At 53.0% G+C, this 18,525-nt stretch overlaps 1 pseudogene; it reads right to left on the minus strand.

Moving 5' to 3' along the window:
* Positions 1 to 1,595: 1,595 nt before the first annotated feature.
* On the minus strand, positions 1,596 to 17,809 carry LOC130869018 (transmembrane protein 143-like; annotated as a pseudogene).
* Between the last annotated feature and the right edge of the window lie 716 nt (positions 17,810 to 18,525).

Below are 18,525 nucleotides of genomic sequence, written 5' to 3' on the forward strand. Positions count from 1 at the left end.
AAAAGGGGCTCACTAAGTCGTCCTGGCTGGGCTTGAGTTGTCCTTCCCCGCCTCCCCCTGGGGAGCTGAGAGTGCAGGTGTGGGCCATCAAGTCAAGGTCCACTTTTTTTAAAGATTTGTTTATTTATTATGTATAAATGTTCTGTCTGCATGTTTGCCTGCAGACCAGAAGAGGGCACCAGATCTCATTACACATGGTTGTGAGTCTCCATGTGGTTGCTGGGAATTGAACTCAGAACATCTGGAAGAGCAGCCAGTGCTCTTAACCGCTGAGCCATCTCTCCGCCCCCCCCCCCATTCACACATACACACACTTTTTTTTTAAAGGTCAAATAATTTGAGGCTTGAAGGGTTCTGGGGATGAAGAAGAGGTCACTGAGATTTGAACACACAGCTCTTTTTTTGTTAATTTTTTGGCTCTAGGTGCAAAGGGCTGAGTTAATCATGGTGGTTTGGGACACATCTTCCTGGGTTCCCTGGGAAACTCCGCCCATGTTACCTACTCATGTTTGTATGTTTGGTTCATGGAAAAACTCAAGAAGAATCCCATGGATGGATGGTTGCCACGGCCTATTTCACAGATGGGCATTTGGGGACCCAAAGCCACGCTGCAGCAGCTGGGTGCCTGTGGAGGTCTGGCGTACTGCAGAGGGCCCAGGGCAGTGCAGCCGCCCTGCCAGCCTCACACTGTGCTCCCGTTCCCCAGGTGCAGCCGTGTTCTCTGGGGCACTGATCTACGCCATCCACCCTGAGGAGATCCTGGAAAAGTACCCACGTGGGGGCAGCTTCGGCTACTGCTTCGCCCTGGCCTGGGTGGCTTTCCCCCTCGCCCTGGTCAGCGGTATCATCTACATCCACCTGCGGAAACGTGAATGAAGGCTGTGTGTCTAGAGAATAAAATCTGTTTGACCACGGTCCTAGCTCGGCTCCCTTCCTCCCTCCCTCGCTAACAGCAGCCCTCCTCTCCAGTCTCAGTCAGAGCTCAACTCCCAGGTTCTCTGCCCTGGGACACCAGCTGGAGCCAGCCTCCTGAGGGCAGTTGACCTAGGTAAGATCAGGATGACCGCGTTCCTCTCTGAAGACCGCATTAGAACTGTCTCAGAGCCCTCTCCCTGCTCCAGTTGTGTGGCCTCTCTCAGGGACCCAGGCTGCTCGCACTTCTGAGCTGGTGATCTCTTCCACATCTTGTCTCTGCCCCAACCACTGAAAGAGTTGTCTCTTACTGCAGACTGTTCTCCCCTCCCTCCCAGAACCCAGCTCTTCCCACACCCACACAGGCCACTGTAGAGTCAATGTAACACCCCCTCTACTCAGGCAGTGGGTACCGCTGGGCCTCCCAGGATTTCACCTGCTTCAGGCTGGGTCCCACTGTGTGCTTAACTGTCTGCACTGCCGCGCCCGGTCTTCTTGAGGTCCAGACTCTTGCAAACAAAGCTTTCCTCTGGCACCAGTGCCTTCTGAGACCCCCATCTGGGACCCCGCCACACCCTCTTTCCAGCATTCTGACCACCCCTTTCACCTGCAGCCACACTGACCAGATTTATTAAACATTATTTATTCCTCTGGAAGAAGGTAAAGTCATAAAAGGTGCACAGTAGGGAGACCCATACCAAAGCGGCTTCTGCAGCAAGGGCTGGTTGGGCCTGAGCTGGAGTGATCTTGGAGCGGAATGCTGCAGGCCCACCGTCTTCTTTGGGCCAGGCAGTTCCCATTGCCTTCAACCAGCACGGATCAGCTGCAGAACAGATGGCTCATCTCACATAGATTCGCAGAATTCCTCCAGGAATTCTGATTGGCTGCCCGTGGTTGAGGTGCCCAGGACCAAATGGCTTGCCAGCTGCAGTGGGCCCCGCCCAGGTGTGTGTGGCAGCCAGTTCCTGTGCAGGCTAAACGGAAGATGAAGCAGGGCCTCCAGGCACAGCTTTCACAGCCCGGCCGGGCTCACAGTGCCAACTCCAGCAGCTGCAATCCAGCAGCTGTGTCAAACCTCCCCAAACTCCGCCCCCTCCTCCCGGCCTGGGTGAGGATCCCGTCAGGGGCGAGGCCGAGAAATAAAATACAAGCTGAGATACACGACTTTGATTGGCTGGCTTCAGGAGGCTGCTTAGCAACTGCCGCAGCCCTGACTGACTACTCTTTAAGTGCATAGCCAAGAGTCCGGGCAGGAGATACAGGTGCCGCGATTGACACCTTGCTATGGAGGAGGCGGAGCTTGGCACCCTGCCAGTACCGGACATGGTTAAGTGGTCAGGATGAGGGGTAGCTACCACTGGGCGCAGCAGCCTGCGGGGCCTCTGGAGTGTCTAGGACCCGTGGGTCAAGTTGTGGCAACTCAGGTGGTGGGATCAAGCCCAAGCTGGGAGTCAGGGCTTGTAGGTGGGCTAGGGCCCGAGATCCATTGAAGGCCACATCACAGCCGGACTGGGCTAGAAGCCAGCTCTCCACTTCAGACTGTAGCCACTTGGAGGTCTCTGTGGGGAAAGACCATGTTCAAGCTGGAGCTAGACAAGACCTGGGCCTGAAGGTCACTTGGCTGGCATAGAGAACAGCAGGGAAAGCCGAAGACCAGCAGGTTGGCATGGAGATCAAACAGCTGGGTTGACCTGGGGACAGCGGGGAGGGTCTGGGGACAGTGGGGAGGGTCTGGGGACAGTGGGGAGGGCCTGGGGACAGTGGGGAGGGTCTGGGGACAGTGGGGAGGGTCTGGGAACAGTGTGGAGGGTCTGGGGACAGTGGGGAGGGTCTAGGGACAGTGGGGAGGGTCTGGGGACAGTGGGGAGGGCCTGCGGAACAGCAGCATTGGCATAGGAGACATTAAGGAGAACCTGGGCAGGGAGGGCCCAGGGGTAGCAGGGAGAGCCTAGGGACAGAAAGGAGGGCTTGAGGGACAGCAAGGAGGAGTTGGGGACCGAAGGGTTGGCATACGGGACAGCGGGGAGGGCCTGGGAGGTAATAGGGAGGCCTAGCAACGGCAGGAGGACCTAGGCTTCAGGGAGGGCTTACCTTCAGGGAGGCCTTGGGCGCCCCCTGGGCAGCGGGCTAGAAAGCTGCGAGCCAGCAGGGCCTCCTTGATGTGCTCCTCCTGTGCGCGCAGCGCCAGGGCACTGAGCAGTTCCGATGTGCTGCGGTAGTACAGCACGTGCGCCAGCTCCAGCGCCTGCGCACTTCTACGCTGCCCAAACACCTGTGGGGACACAGGCTTAGAGACAGGGCTTCCTCAAAACCAGAGTGCCCTGGAGCCTGCGTTGGGGCTGAGGCCAAAATGCACCCCGCTGCCAGTGGTCCACGGCTTTGCTATCTGGCAACATGTTAATGGGTTTGTGCAAAGATATTAAACATGAGTTCTAGCCTAGGCAATTCCAATACCAGTACATCCTTGTCAAGTGTTCTTCCATAGCCCACATGACATGCCTAAGATTTGCTTTATAGTGACCCAGTACAGAGACTGGGGTGTTGTGATACAATCAGAACACTGGGTACAGCCTGGACCCTCCACCCTCCCAGCCCTCTACCACATTAGCCAGGATGGAAGAGCTCAAGGTAATCCTGGGCCTTTGTGTTGCCTCTGCCATCCCCGACCAGCTTCAAGCCCTTGACTGAGAGTGGTCCCGAGAGCACTGTCTGACTACAAGGTTGGTGCTGCAAGGACCCAGGAAGTCAATACACGGGACAGACAGCGTAAGGACAGAGCTACTATACCCACCTGTCCCTAGAGTTCAGCCTGAACTGACACAGCTGGGGGCCTCACAACATGGCTGTGTGGATGGACTTCCTAAGAGCGCACACCAACGAGTCTACCCCTGCCTTGGAGTCCATTGCCACAGAGGCAGGAATCTGTGCTAAGGGCCACCATGCAAGGAAGAGCTGGGTCTCCTGTGATCACCGGCCAAGACTGAAGTGCAGAGCTCTCATGGCTAACGGAGCACACCACACATGCTCCCCAACTACCCAGTCCCCGTTCCGGTAACCCCACCTTCTCTGTGTCACAGGCCACACCCTACCACCATCCTCATCCCTCCTGGCCAGTTTGGCTGTCCCTGGCCCATCCTGCTCCTTGCCTCCTCCCTGGCTTCATCTCCACATCCCCTGCTCAGCTCTGAGCTTCCCTGTACGCTGCTGTGCCCACATGCCCCTTGTCCCCTCAGAGCCTGGCTCTTCAAATGAGCAGTACCGCACAGTCTGTTCTTAGAAAACACTGTCCAGAGAGCAGATAAATCCTCAGGCTCCTACAGCCCATGCGCCCACCCGTCTCTACAGTCTGCACCCCACTGGAGAGACCTACACTCCTACAACCCATGCACCCACCCGTCTCTACAGCCTGCACCCCGCTGGAGGGACCCACACTCTTACAGCCCATGCGCCCACCCATCTCTACAGCCTGCACCCCACTGGAGAGACCCACACTCTTATAGCCCATGCACCCACCCGTCTCTACAGCCTGCACCCCGCTGGAGGGACCTACACTTTTCTGCAACCTCCGGGTTGCTCCTGTCCTGCTCTGCACAGCAAAGGCAGCATAGGGTAGGGTTCCAGAGACCCATCAGGGTTGATGGCCTCTGGGCAAGGGACAAGGAATGCACAGGGGTGGCCAGCCCAGTGAGAGAGAATAGTTAGCCAGAGGGGACAGCACACAAGGTGCAGAGTTTGGGAAGCAGGAGAGGTCAGGGGTCACAAACACACAAAGAGAAGGAACTGGGGTGCAGGTTAGAGTGTTGAAGGATTGTAACCAACCATGAGGTTCGCTGAACAGTACGCTCACTAGACAGTGAGAAGGAATGGTAGCCCTGCAAAGAGCAGATTTCGGAGACGTTGGCCATAGCAGCCAGTGAGAACCATTGCTTCAGGCCCAGATGGCCAGAGACTCAAGGTGGAGACAAAGGGTCTGTATCCTGCTCCAAGGCAGGAGCTGAGAAGCCAGGCAGAGAGCATAACGTTCCACAGAGGTAGAGACGGGAAAGGACCAGGACAGGGGCCTGTGGTACAGCAGACACGGGGACACTAAAGCCCAGAAGGAATGAATAATTAGGGATAGAGATAGATGGCTGGGATTTCTGGTGGGAGGCCATGGCTGGGGCCCAGTGGAGTATGAATAAACAGGTAATCAGAGTACCAGAACTGGATAAACTGGGCCCTTCCGCTCCTTTAAGCCCCGCTGAGGAGTGACAGTGTCTTCTCCCCACAACACTGGAATGCCCTCACTGGGCTGACCCCTGCTCTCAGTCACCCCCTCCATTGCAGCTCCACTCTGTTTGGGTTTTTTGTTTTTTGAGACAGGGTTGAGATCTCTGTAGCTTTGGAGTCTGTAGACCAGGCTGGCCTCGAACTCACAGAAATCCACCTGCCTCTGCCTCCCGAGTGCAGGGATTAAAGGTGTGCACCGCCACCGCCTGGCTCCTCCCTGCTTTTAACCTGTGTCCCCTGCGAACCTGAGGAGAAACCTAGATGTGTGCCCATGGGCCACCCTGGCCACGCTGGGCCTTGTCTAAAACCCTGCTGCACACCCCTCTCCCTGCTTCCCCTTGTGGCCCAGATGGTCTGGCCATCATTTGACAGCAACTTGAGAACTAAGGAGCTGGCAGGTAGATGACGGAATGCCGAGCTCACAGCAAGCTGCACTCCTGGCGCACTGTAACCCGGAAGAACTGAGAAACGCCACCCTTCCCACCCATCTCAGCCAACAGGGCATGCAATGGCAAGGAGAACCCAAGTTGGGTTCTTTTTTTTTTTTCTTTAAGACTTACTTATTAATTATGTATACAGGGTTCTTCCTGCATGTATGCCTTCAGGCCAGAAGAGGGCACCAGATCTCATTACTGGTTGTGGTTGCTGGGAATTGAACTCAGGACCTCTGGAAGAGTCAGTGCTCTTAACCTCTGAGCCATCTCTCCAGCCCCCAAGTTGGGTTCTTGAATCCTAGCTCCTGAGCAACGCCTCTCTGAGGAGGCCCTGAACTCCACGCTGCAGCTCAGCAAGGAAGGTTATTAAATATGCAACTTCCTGGCCCAGACCCTGAGTTTCCAAACCCATCTTTTGGGGCTCTCTTACTGATCACAGTAGCCCTCCAGGAAGGAAACGTGGGAAACAAAGAGTCCCATTCTAGGAACCATAATCACCTCAGCAGTGACCCTGGACAGTACTTCCTGAACTGTGGCAGGCTCACACTGACTCCTGCCATCTCTGTCCATCCCTGCCAACCCGTCCACCCTTCGCCAGCAGGCCCTGGCACCATTCTCACCGTGCAGAGAGAAGTCAAGCGACTGACTGAAGACCGCACAGCTGCGGGACAGCAGCCACATCCAGATCCAGTCCGGCAGGCTCCGAAGTACACACCTTTGCTCTGCTCTTAAACTGAGGCACAGGGGGTAGGAGCCCTGTCTGGGGTGAAGGGTGCTGGTGAATGAAGTAAGGAGGATGTAAGGGCACCGGGCACCAGGAACAGGTTGTGGAATAACGGAAAGTACTGGGGGGCCTGGCCGGGCAGTTCAAGCAGCAGGGACCCAAGGGTGCTCACCTTGGAGGCCCTCAGGCCCATGAAGGCAGCAAAGAGCAGTAGCAGCAGGGAGGTGGCCATCTTGAGGTCAGACAGTATCACCATGCCCACATTGACGAAGAACACAACTCCCGAGACCACCAGCATCAGGTTGAGCATGGCGCGCTGCAGCATGGGCGTGCGCACCTTCAGTTCCGGCAGCAGCTGCTCTAAGCCCTCCAGCGGGGTATCCTTGAAGCTCTTCAGAACCAGGTGCCCTCGTTTAGTATGCGCTGCCAGCACCACACGCTTGAAATATCTCCTGAGGGCCAGAGAGGAGGGGGTGAGTGCAGGGTGAGGGGTGTTAGGGCCAGAGCGTCTCACCTTGTGATGGCAACTCCTGGTTGTCACCTTGACCACATCTGGAATCAACTAAAACCCACGCTGTCGGGCACTCCTGTGAGGGCGTGCTTGACTGGAATGTCACACTCTAGTGACAGCCCGTATAGAAGGCCTAGGGTTTGGGGGTGCACACGTTTGATTCCAGCTCTCAGTAGGCAGAGGCCGACAGATATTCTGAGTTTGAGGCCAGCTTGGTCTACATAGGGAGTTCCAGGCCAGTCAGAGCAACATAAGGGGAGACCATGTCTCAAAACAAATAAATAAAGGGGCAGGAGAAAGGAGGCTTCTGCTTTCTGCCTGCCTGCTCTCACTCCCACTGGCAAACTCATTCCTGGGTTAGGACTAACTTCAGGGTTCCTCAGCAGCTCTCCAGAAACCTCCATGACTGAACAAACACTGGATTCTTACCCTTCCCATCATGAGGCAGCCATGATTGGACTACCCTGACCACAGCCTGAAAGCCAGTCTAACAGATCATTATATACATGACTTATTATATATATGCACACACACATATAATCATCTCTGACTGATACACACCTAAAACTCCATGTCTCCATGCTATATGGCCTTTAGAAAGCTACTTAATCACAAGGAGTCAGAAGCAGATTACATGTTCAGCCATGGAGGGCGGTCACTTTATATTCTTATTGGACCAGAGCATGGCTGTGCCACTTCTTCGGGATGTGGCCTCCCCTCTCTGGCCCTCAGTTTTCCTCATCTGGAAAATGGAGATGACTGGCCTCCCCTACTCTTTCTCTAGAGACAGTAGTTCACACTTCCTCTTGGGAAGAAAAGGCTGCATTCTGACAATCATACCTCCCATTTCCGGACTTCTCCCTGGCCAAAGACACCAAAGTCAGACACTGACTTATCATCCCCTCTCAACTCAAACCTTGCTCCCCTTTGCTGCAACTGGGGAACAAGGGCCTCCTCACCTCTCCACAGGGGGCAACTTTCTGAAGAAGCCACGTTTGGAGCCTACACTGGACATGTGGGGCATCTGCCCAACTCTCTGGCCCAGGGCCCAGAACTGCATGTAGATATACTGATCCAAATCTATTGTCACCTGCCAAGGGGGAAAAAGGAAGCAGAGGTAGCTGAACATGAGCCAGGTGTTAAGGGCAGGGTGCCAGCATACACATCCGACCCAGAAATGGAGCCTGCCTTCTGTTGCTGAACATGCAGTGTGTAGGTAAGGGAGTCGTGCATGGTCCATGTTGTACATTGCATAGGGTTGGGGCTGCACACAAGAAACTGCTTAGAATCTACGACAGCACTGGCTTTAAGAGTTTCCGTTTATGAAGCAACTACAAAGACAAGACATCGTCACTTAAACCATGTCCCACCGCCACTGGCAGATCACATCCTAAAATATGACAGAATATGTCTAGAAAAAATACAGTTTAAAGTTCTCTAAAATGTAGAACTGGAAGATTTTAGTATTTCTTCACCTTTGCTGACTTTATAGAAGAGAAGACAGAGAGGTTTTTTGATTGTTATTGTTTGGTGCATTGAGACAGGGTTTCACTATATAGTCAAGACTGGCCTGGAACTCACTCTGTAGACCAGGCTGAGCTCCAACTCTCAGAGGCCCACCTGCTTCTGCCTTCCACGGGCTGGGATTAAAAGTGTGTACCACCACACCAGCCTATGATTTTTTTTAAGTTTTATTTTTATTTTATATGTACAGGTGTTTGGTCTTCACGTATGTAAGTGCACTGCAGGCATGCCTGGTGCCCACCTGAAAGGCCAGAAAAGGTGCTGGGTCTCCCAGAGCTGAATCACAGGCAGCTGTAAGAGGCTATGTGGGTGCGGGGAGCAGACCCTGGGTCCTCAGCAAGAGCAACAAGTGTCATCTCTCCAGCCCACGGAATGAGCTTTACACTGTTTACCACAGAACTGTCAGGTGGCAGCACCGCACCTGGCCAAGACCCTCATCTGATAACCCGTTCCCGGAAGAGGACCAAAGTGGCTGGGGAAGAGGGGTGCTTTCTCTAGGTAAGAAAACATGGCTCCTTTGGGGACAGGTACCTGGACCTGATCCTGAGGGTGATGGACGACAAGTGCGTAGGCCAGGGCATCTTCAGAGAGTGCAGAGAAGTTGGCCTGGGCCAGCAGGGGCTTCAGAGCCTGGAGCACATCCTTCTCACTGGACAGACGCTGGGGATCAGAAAGGGATGGCTGGTCCAGGGTCTCCCTGTCAGGGTTGATGGGGTCATACAAGGCCTGAGGGGAGACAACAGGAAAAACAGGGAAGTTACAACACAGGGATATGGACCCTGGGGCCTGGGGAAGCCCAGAGCTCGGTGTGCTATGCTCTCTTCCAAGAGAGAGTGTTACCCTGCCACACACACCTAAAACACTGTGCAGCTGGATGCGGCGGCGTGCACATCTTTAATCCCAGCACTTGGGAGGCAGACTCAAGTTGATCTCTGTGAGTTAAAGCCCAGCATGGCCTACATAAAGAGTTCCAGGTTAGCCACTGCAACATAGTGAGAACCCTGTTTCAAAACAAAAAGCAACCTTTTCTCGAAAAACAAAACAAAACAAAAAAACAATAAAACAATGTGCGGACAAGCTCACCCACATCGCCAGCTTCCGAGGTCTGCCCTGAGTGCATCTCTCCTCCTCCCAAGCAGCTGCAGGAGGCCGGACTGCCAGGTGGAGAGCAACCTCCCAGCCGCCCAGGGCCAGGGCACATGGAGGGACTGAATGGAGGTGACAGCTGCCCCGTGAACTTCTACTCCTACTTGTTGGGCAAGCCTCAAACCGTACGTGGCCTGATGAACTGTGAGTGCTTTAAAATTTGTACATTAGGGCACTGGGCCTCCCGTACTTTGGCTGGAGAATCCTTGAAGAAGAGGGCTGGGAGAGGTATTGGCTAAGCATGGTGGGATACACTGTCATCCCAGCGCTCAGGAGATTAACATACGAGTGAGCCTGAGTGAGCCTGGACTGTCGAAAGACTCTGTCAGAACGAAACCTCGCAGGCTGTGGAAGGCACGGCCATCCCAGCAGCAGCAGAGGCCCAGCCAGAAGTGTGTCTGAGGTGGGCAAGGTGATCGGTTGGTCTAAAGCTGCCTACATGCCTCCAGTCCTCCCACAGGGACCATGTCCTCAGAGGCTCCAGACCACGCACAGCCCACCACACCAAGCCTGCAGAAGGTCTCATCCTGTATAGTCCCAAGCTTCTGCTTCTTCCCTGCCTTTCTCAGAAATCCCAACAGAGCTCCCAGCATCCCAGGCCTGCCTGGTGTGGCCCAGCACAATGTGGTTTGGACGGCACCTGCCTCCAGGATAGTGAGGAAAGTAAATGCTTTCCCAGGTCTCCCCCACATCCCCTCCCATGGCTGTACCTGCTAACCTCCCTGATATGATTTAAAAAAAAAAAAGATAACATAATCTGGACCTTGTGCCAAGGCCTGTCTTCCCATCTTCTAAAGAAGAAGAAACAAGAACAGGGAAAGCTCAAAGCCAGCTTGGGCAACTTAGCAATATCCTGTCTCAAAAATGAATGAAAGAGGCCAAGTGATGGTGGCGCACGCTTCTAATCCCAGCACTCAGGAGGTGAAGGCAGGCAGACCTCTGTGAGTTCAAGTCCAGCCTAGTCTACAGAGCTACAGAGTAACCCTGTTTCGAAAGACAAGAAAGAAAGAAAGAAAGAAAGAAAGAAAGAAAGAAAGAAAGAAAGAAAGACAAGACAGGAAGGAAGGGAAGGAAGAGGCTTCTGATAAAGTTCATGGTAGAAAACTTGCCTAGAATCCCCTATTGAGGTTTTGGGGTGTGGCTCAGCAACCTGGGTCCCAGCATAGCAAAAATATTTAAAAGAACAAAGAAAAACACTTTCAGCAGATCACAGGGGTCAGTAACATGGAAGGAATTGTTTGTCCCAGGGCCCCACAGGACTCCCTGCCTCTAGAACCCTGTATAGGATCTGTGTGTACAGCTGAGCCTGTGCACTAACTAGTGCCAACACCCCATCAGGACCTCACACTGCTGCAGCCCAACATGCCATCAAAATGGCCACTCTTCCTTCCCTCCCCAAGATGTCCCACCTGGTTCTAGACATGCCAGCCCGTCACTTCCAGTCGTCCCCCCCAGCACTCCCCTCCCAGGATACTTCATCTGCAGGCTCCCTCCTATCATCACCCCATATTCAATTCCTGATTCCACACACTGAACCCCGTCTCTCCTGACCCCTCCACTCCCAGCTGAAGCTTCCGTTTACCTATGGGCTCTCCCCACGTAAAGCTAACGCAAAGCCTCGCCTCACAGCTTTCCACTGAATTGGGAATGAAAGGTGAATCTTTTTTAAGAGCCCCTCAAATCTGCCCTAGCCCCCCACATCTTCTGTACTGACAACCACCCCCAACCATCTGGGGGTGGGGGAAGATGAGGGAGAATCGCAGCTGCCAGCCTATCTGGTCCCAAACAGTGTGACTTGCCTTGGAGGGAAGTGGAACCCAGCCCACAACTGAGGGACACGGGGTCTCAGGGTATCAGAACAATCTCTGAGCAGGTATCCCAGGGTGTCTGATGTCTTTTTCTGATATCTGTGGGTACCAGGCCTGCATGTGGTACACATACATACATGTAGACCAAGTATTAATACATATAAAGTAAATCTTAAAAAATCAAAACAAACAAGCAAAGACAAATGGGAAGCTCGTGGTGGTTAGATCTACATTGCGGGTGGGTACAGTGAACTGGGGAAAGCATGTCTGTGCTGGACAGCGACTCATGAGGAGGAGTAAATAGGGAAAGCAGTGAGCAGGGAGGCAGGGAGAAGGGAGAAAAGGAACATGGGGAGGAGGCGCATCAGGCCATGCGCCATGCCTAGGTGTCTACCTTAAAGCTGTCAGAGGAGAACCTGGCTGTGGCGAAGCCTGAAGGGTACAGCCCCTGCCCTCATCGTCATCCTCATCTTCTAAGGATGCAGCTTCAGTCCCAGCCGTGCAATCCTTCAAGGTCCTTCTGGGCATCTGAGGATGTGGTCCGTGGCCAACTTTGCTTGAGTCCTGGGCTGGCCTCCCCATCTGGATGGTCTCAAGACCTTACTGGGCCCTGCAGCCAGCTCACTCTCTCACACTGCTGTGACATCTCAGCGAAGGATGGAAAGGGCGAATGGAAATCCTGCACATGTTTCTGTTATGCTCGAAGCAGGTTGGAGGCACATTTCCAGCATGTGAAAATGGGACCACTGTCATCCTTGAGTACAGATGTGGGACTGAGCTATGGACCCAGATCTGCCACTTACTTACAAAAGCCCTTTAGTGCTTGGGAGGCTGAGGCAGGAGGATTGTGCATTTGTGGATCTGAGGCCAGCGTGGGCTACCAATGAGACCACACCTCAATAAATAAATAAATAAAGCCCTGGCAAGGTTTCCATTGTCGTTGGGAAGCAGAATCATACACCCGTAAGGTCGTATAAAACTTGCATGTAATACTGGTGTGTTTGTTTCCACCTTGACATGGGTGCTGGGGCTGGAACCGAGGTCATCAGGCTTGCATGGCAAGAACTTTCACCTGCTGAATCACCTCAATAGCCACGATGGAGCTTTTGAGGAACAAGTTTTACTCTATTACATAATTTTTAAGATTTATTTTTCTTCTAACTATGCATGTGTGTTTACTGTGAAGCCAGAGGAAGGCATTGGCTCCCAGGTGCTGCAGTCACGGGTGGTTATGAGTCACCTGATGTGAGTACTAGGAACCAAAGGGGCCTCTGGAAAAGCAGCGCGTGCTCTAAAGCACTGAGCCGTCCGTCTCTCCAGCCTGTATGTGTGCACATATATAACACACAGCACCACACAGGTGTGAAAGTCAAAGGATAACTTGAAGGAGTTGGTTCTCTCCGTCCACCATGTGCATTCCAGGGACCAAATTCAGGTCATCAGACTTAGTGGCAAGCACCCTTATGTTGGGAATTAGGTCTGTACGATAGATAACCAGACCAGCTCAAGAATAACAGTTATACTTTAATAGTTGAAAAGGGGAAACTCACGCTACAAGAGTGGGAGGTCCGACGTCCTATATGTCCGGTGGGCACCGCACAGGGAGAGAGGGGGGCGCACCTGGATCTCCCAGTATTTCTACTTGGGCCCAGGTAGCCACACCCTAATTAGATGCGATTGGTTGATAGTTTCCCCATCCCTTAGAAGCTGGTCCTGCTTGCTTTTTTGAAACACATTTATGTATCCAAGTCTGACCTTGAACCCTGATCTTCTACCTCCCAATGCTGGGGTTATAGGAGTGCACTGTCAGACTTGGTCCCTGCAAGTTTAAACTTAAAAACCGCATGAGGTCAGTTGCTACAACAGTGTATCTTGCCAGGCTGCAGGAGGCACCACTTCAGAATCTGCATACTGACCTCCATGGAGAGTCACAGCCAGCCTCAGTAGCTACACAGACCAGTCCTCTACACTCACAAGGGGCTCTGATTCTTGTCTGTCCCCACCATTCCCACTCAGCGCCTATCTCCAGGCTCAGGGGAGCCTCACGTTGCTAAAGAACAAAAGGCAATGGCTATCTGGTGGTAACCCACGTCCTGGGGCCTCCCACCTGAGTCCTGATGCGCAGCCCAGAGCTGATCCAGTCCTTGCAGCTTCAGGCTACCCCCGGCAGCACCCAAACGCTGCCCACTCACCATCCTCCCTTCCTCAGTGAGAAGGGCACACCCTGGGTTGTCCTGGACTCTTCTCACTGGCCCATGTCCCAGCATAAAGCAGTCCTGAACGCACTATGTTCAAAGTAGACCCAGGACCTAACCATGTCTAGGCCTGATCTGAGCACACAGCTGGTGACACAGACCCGAGGCCAGCAGTATCTCCACCTGCAAGGTTCCCCCATCCCAACTCCACTTCCCATGTTCCGGGGACTGACTGTCCAAACAGGCTGGGGCACTGGACCAATGACTGGGGCTGTGGTTGCAGGACTTCAGTATGCCTTTACCACACTTTCTACTAAGAGACCACTAGAGGTGCCTGCTCACACTGACCATAGGTCCAGTTCCCCTGTGCAAAACCCTCCTCAGAAACTTCTTTGTTTTGGGGTGGGGGAGTGTGCATAGCACCAACCTAAGGCACCTCTACCTCCTAGCTCCTGTCCAGGAAATCTGCCCCACCAATAATGGTATACTCATATTCTACTCTGCATCTCTGTGTATTCAAACATTTACATAGCAAGGTCAGGCATGGTGGTCCACTCCTTTCACGACAGCACTCAGGAGGCAGAGGCTGGGAGATCTGTGAGCTCAAGGCCAGTCAGGGCTACATAGTGAGACCTCCCGACTCAGAGGAAGGGGGAAGAGAGGGAAGGACAGTAAATTTTACATAGCAACATATTTTGAAAAAGAACTAATTCTACCTCTAGAAGCCACATGTACCCCAATGACAGAACACGGTGGCGGTGGCGGGTGAGGAGATCTGGGACTGACCCGGTACTTGTGATCCCTGCGAACTTGAACATTCCCAAATCCTCCCTGAGCCTGGCTTTTTGTCTGTACAAATGGGGCTAGCAGTAGCAGAGCGGGCTGCAACCAGACACAGTGCACGCGGGGCTCAGAAGTGTTGTTGTTCAAGGAAGAGGGGGGCAGCCAGAGACTGGAATGTGAAATCAACTCAGTAGTCTATGGGGTCCCAACCTCAACCATCTCAAGAAAATTTGGCCCCTCACCAGCTGGTAAGAAGGAGCCCTAACCTAGGGATACAGGGATGCCCTTCATAGTGATCGTCTGGTTGGCCTGCAGCCTTGATGGCTTCAAGCGGCCTTTGCTGTCACTGTAACTATGGCTGCACCTAAACTATCAGCTCTGTCTAATCTATGGACGAGCTAGAGAAAAAGGGTCGGCCTCCAGGCCAAGATGTGACATTGGCAGGTTAGACTGAGGTGGTGAGGCCAGGGCCCTCACGGACATCCTTATGAGAGACCACAGAGTTCTTGCTCAATCCTCCCATGTGTGAGGACGAGGCCGAGAGCAACAGGTGTGAATGAAGAAATAACCTCGTGCTGGGCGGTGGTGGCACACGCCTTTAATCCTAGCACTCGGGAGGCAGAGGCAGGCGGATCTCTGTGAGTTCAAGCCTGGTCTACAGGAGCTAGTTCCAGGACAGGCTCCAAAGCTACAGAGAAACCCTGTCTCGAAAAACCAAAACACAGCCTCATTAGGTCCTAGATCCTGGATGCCTTAAGTTGATATTTAGAGCTCAAACACTAACGTGTAAAACAGCCAACAGATTGCATTTTTGTTACCATATCCTGATGTAAAACACTAATCCTCTGAGTCTCAGTATCATCACATCCTTCCAAAGCTTCTTCACTGCAGAGTCTTCCTGTCATCCTCCACAGGCCAACAAGCTGCTCAGATAACTGACCTCCTCCAGGCATACTGCCACACACCTCTAATGCCAGCCAGCACAAAGGAAGCAGAAGCAGGTGGGTCTCTGTGAGTTCAAGAGCATCCTGGATCCTAGTCTGCAGAGTAAGACACTATCTCAGAGAGAGGGAGAGAGGGAGAGGGAGAGAGAGAGGGAAAGAGAGAGAGAGAGAGGGAGAGAGAGAGAAAGAAGAAGAAGAAGAAGAAGAAGAAGAAGAAGAAGAAGAAGAAGAAGAAGAAGAAGAAGAAGAAGAAGAGAAGGAAAAGGAAGAAGAAGAAGGAGGAGGAGGAGGAGGAAGGAGGAGGAGGAGGAGGAGGAAGAGGAGGAGGATGAGGGAAAGAAAGTTCCTTCTCCCTGCAGATCCTGAACCCAGACTTCATATTTACACTCATTTTATTTTCTGGCTCCCCATCTGAAGTGCCAACTCCATGAGCATATGGCTACATCTGTCCTGGTCTATCCTCAGAACTTTTTAAAAGAGAACTAGGCTCCAAGCATGTGCTAAGTACTAAACAGACAAAGAGCAAACATGCATGACAAGACATGACAGACCTGCAGCCTGGCCAGGAGTTGACGGTAGTGAAACAGGGTACAGAAGTCCACGTGAGTTGAGAATGCCTCCAAAGCCGCTCTCTCTGCTGGGCTAGAGTGGAACTCCTGGTAGCCAGAAGAAAACCTCGTTAGGCTTCCTTCCTCTTCCTCCAGAGAAGGTTACCTCTCATGGTAACCCACACACAGGATGGGAACTCTGGACCAATTGTACAGTCGCGGTATACATCGCATAGGGAGAGCCCGAGGCTGGGCACCTGCTCCGCACTAATGTTAAACATTCCCAGAATGTGTGCCGTGTGGCAGGTGCTCTTTCTTGACAGAATCATCCCCCAGAGAAGAGAGAAGGTTGGTGGAGTTAGAACCCCAGTTTTTCAAAGGGGGAAACAGGCTCAGTGAAGCCATTTGCAGAGGGTCATGATAGGCCCACCTGGCTCCAGAGAGCCACATGAAGATAGTCATTATCCAGACAAATGTTCAAACCTGCCTGAGCTTCAGTTTCCTTGTGAGCAGATGGCTATGGAGAATTTATTTATTTTTTTGTGCATATGTGTTTTGACTGTATGTATGTACATGACACCATGTGTATGCCTAGTGCCAACAGCCATCAGAAGAGGCCACTGAATCCCCTGGAACTAGAGCAATGCATGACTGTGAACTACCACGTGGGTGCTAGAAGCAGATCCTGGGTCTCCCACAGAGTAACAAATGCTCTTAATTAATAAGCCATATTCCCAGCCCAACTATGGGAAATTTTAATGAGACCATATGTGCGCTATGTGCACGGGTATGTAGTCTAGCATAGGACTTGGTATACATGGCAGGCGATCAATAAGTAACTCAGAGTAAGATCGTCTCAGCAGCGGTAGATCTGACAGTGATGGCGGGCTGAGAACTCAGACTCTCAGTACATCAGGGGTGAGGTAAGGCACTCACTCGGAGAGTCAGCACAATGTGAGTCATTGCTCTGCTTTTAACTCACCTGTAAAATGGGATGATGGTGGTCTTTCTTATTGAGTTGTTCTGATGGTTCTATACATGACAACCATGTAGCCCTGGGCCACAGAGTAAGAACTCAAAGTGTGATAATAATAATTATTATTATAGATTTGAAGGTACGATTTTATTACATAGTAGAAAGTAATGATGAGGAGGACAGTTAAATCTATTTCAAGGGAAAACCTCAGGTCTCAGAGTGCCTGTTTAAAGCCCGGAAGAAGCCCAGGTCTGGAGTTCATTAGGCAACTAACTCATCTTGGAGCTCTTGCCCCTGCATTCTAACTCTTCTGGCAACCACTGGCATGCTAAGAGACCAGGAACTACAACTCCCGGGAGGCGCTAGAGCAGTCCTCAATAGCAGGTATAGTGGTGCAGTCGCAAGGTTGGCTGGAAATTGTAGTCCCCAGGCTCAGACCACTGGTGGGCAGTACCTGTATCAGGAGGCGGAGCAGCTGCTCCTTGGAGAAGGGAATGAAGCGCTCGCAGTACTGTAGGGACCAGTCGCGGGGCTCCGTGGGGTTCCACATCTTTCGGTACACCCCCATCTTGTTCGCCAGGGACGACAGAGCCCGGGGAGTCCCAAGAAGGGCAGGCACCAGGGACCATACTCGGACCTTGGACCCCCAGGTCACATGCAACATGGCCCCAGCCTCCTTTCCCAGAGCCTAAACATAAGCAAATGAGGGGGTGTCAAAGGTCAGTTGGAGGCAGTACCTCCACGCATCCCGCCCTTGGGGGGGGGGACAGTCTCTATCTTAGCTTTCTTGTCCGGTTCCTTCTACATTGCACGTTTAGGTGGGTTACAGACTAGGGGCAGAGGTCGTAGTTTGGAACATTTTGCAGGCTCAGGGGCTCTGTAGTGGTACAGGTGGTCTCTGCGGAGCTTTGACAGCGAGGTGAATCTCAGGAGTGTTGAGAAACCAGGAAAAGTTAATAGCGGGTGCTGGGCCGTCCTCCCTGGGCCATGCAATCCCCCACCCTTCCCTCACCTTAGCCGACGAGCGACTGTCATTGAGCCTTCTGCGCATGTGCACGAAGAGATCCTGGGCCCAGAGGATAGTCTTCAGCAAACAGACGCATGCGCAGAGCCTGGGTCTTTGAAACCATTTTTTTTTTTTTTAAAGAGCCTTTATCTCAATTACGCAGGCTTCACCGCTAATCTGTGTTTACGTATGCGCACGCGCCAAAGAAGCGACACCCGGCCCGCTGTTTCAAAGAGAGAGGCGGGGCGGGTGCGACAAGCCCGGAGGCTGGGGCGAGTCGGGCCCTCAAGCGCGCCCGGCCAACGGCGACCGGCCCAACGTCGGTCAAGGTTCGGATAGGTGGAAAAGAAAGGGCGGGACTTGGGTGCAGCCAATCACCTGTAGAGAACAGAAAAGGCGGATAAAGAGGACCCAAAAGGAGGCTAGAGGTGTCGGGGAGCGGGAGAGGAGGGCAGGCAGACGAGGAGTCTAGCTCCCAGAGGTGAACGCTGGTCCTCGGCCCTCGGAGAATAGGTGGTCCTCGGTCCTCGGAGAAGAGGTGGTCCTCGGCCCTCGGAGAATAGGTGGTCCTCCTCCGGCAGCGCCCCCCTGGGGTGAGAGAAGGCCCTGTTCCAAGAAGGTTGTCCCATGAGTGGCGGTTGACAGACCAGACCCCAGTATGAGACAATGTGTCTTCCTGAGACAGAGCTAAAGCCTAAGCAAGGCTCATGTTATGGGAAATGACCCAAGTCAGGGAATATCTCAG

This window comes from Chionomys nivalis (assembly GCF_950005125.1).
Source record: "Chionomys nivalis chromosome 23 unlocalized genomic scaffold, mChiNiv1.1 SUPER_23_unloc_1, whole genome shotgun sequence".
NCBI classification, from domain to species: Eukaryota; Metazoa; Chordata; class Mammalia; order Rodentia; family Cricetidae; genus Chionomys; species Chionomys nivalis.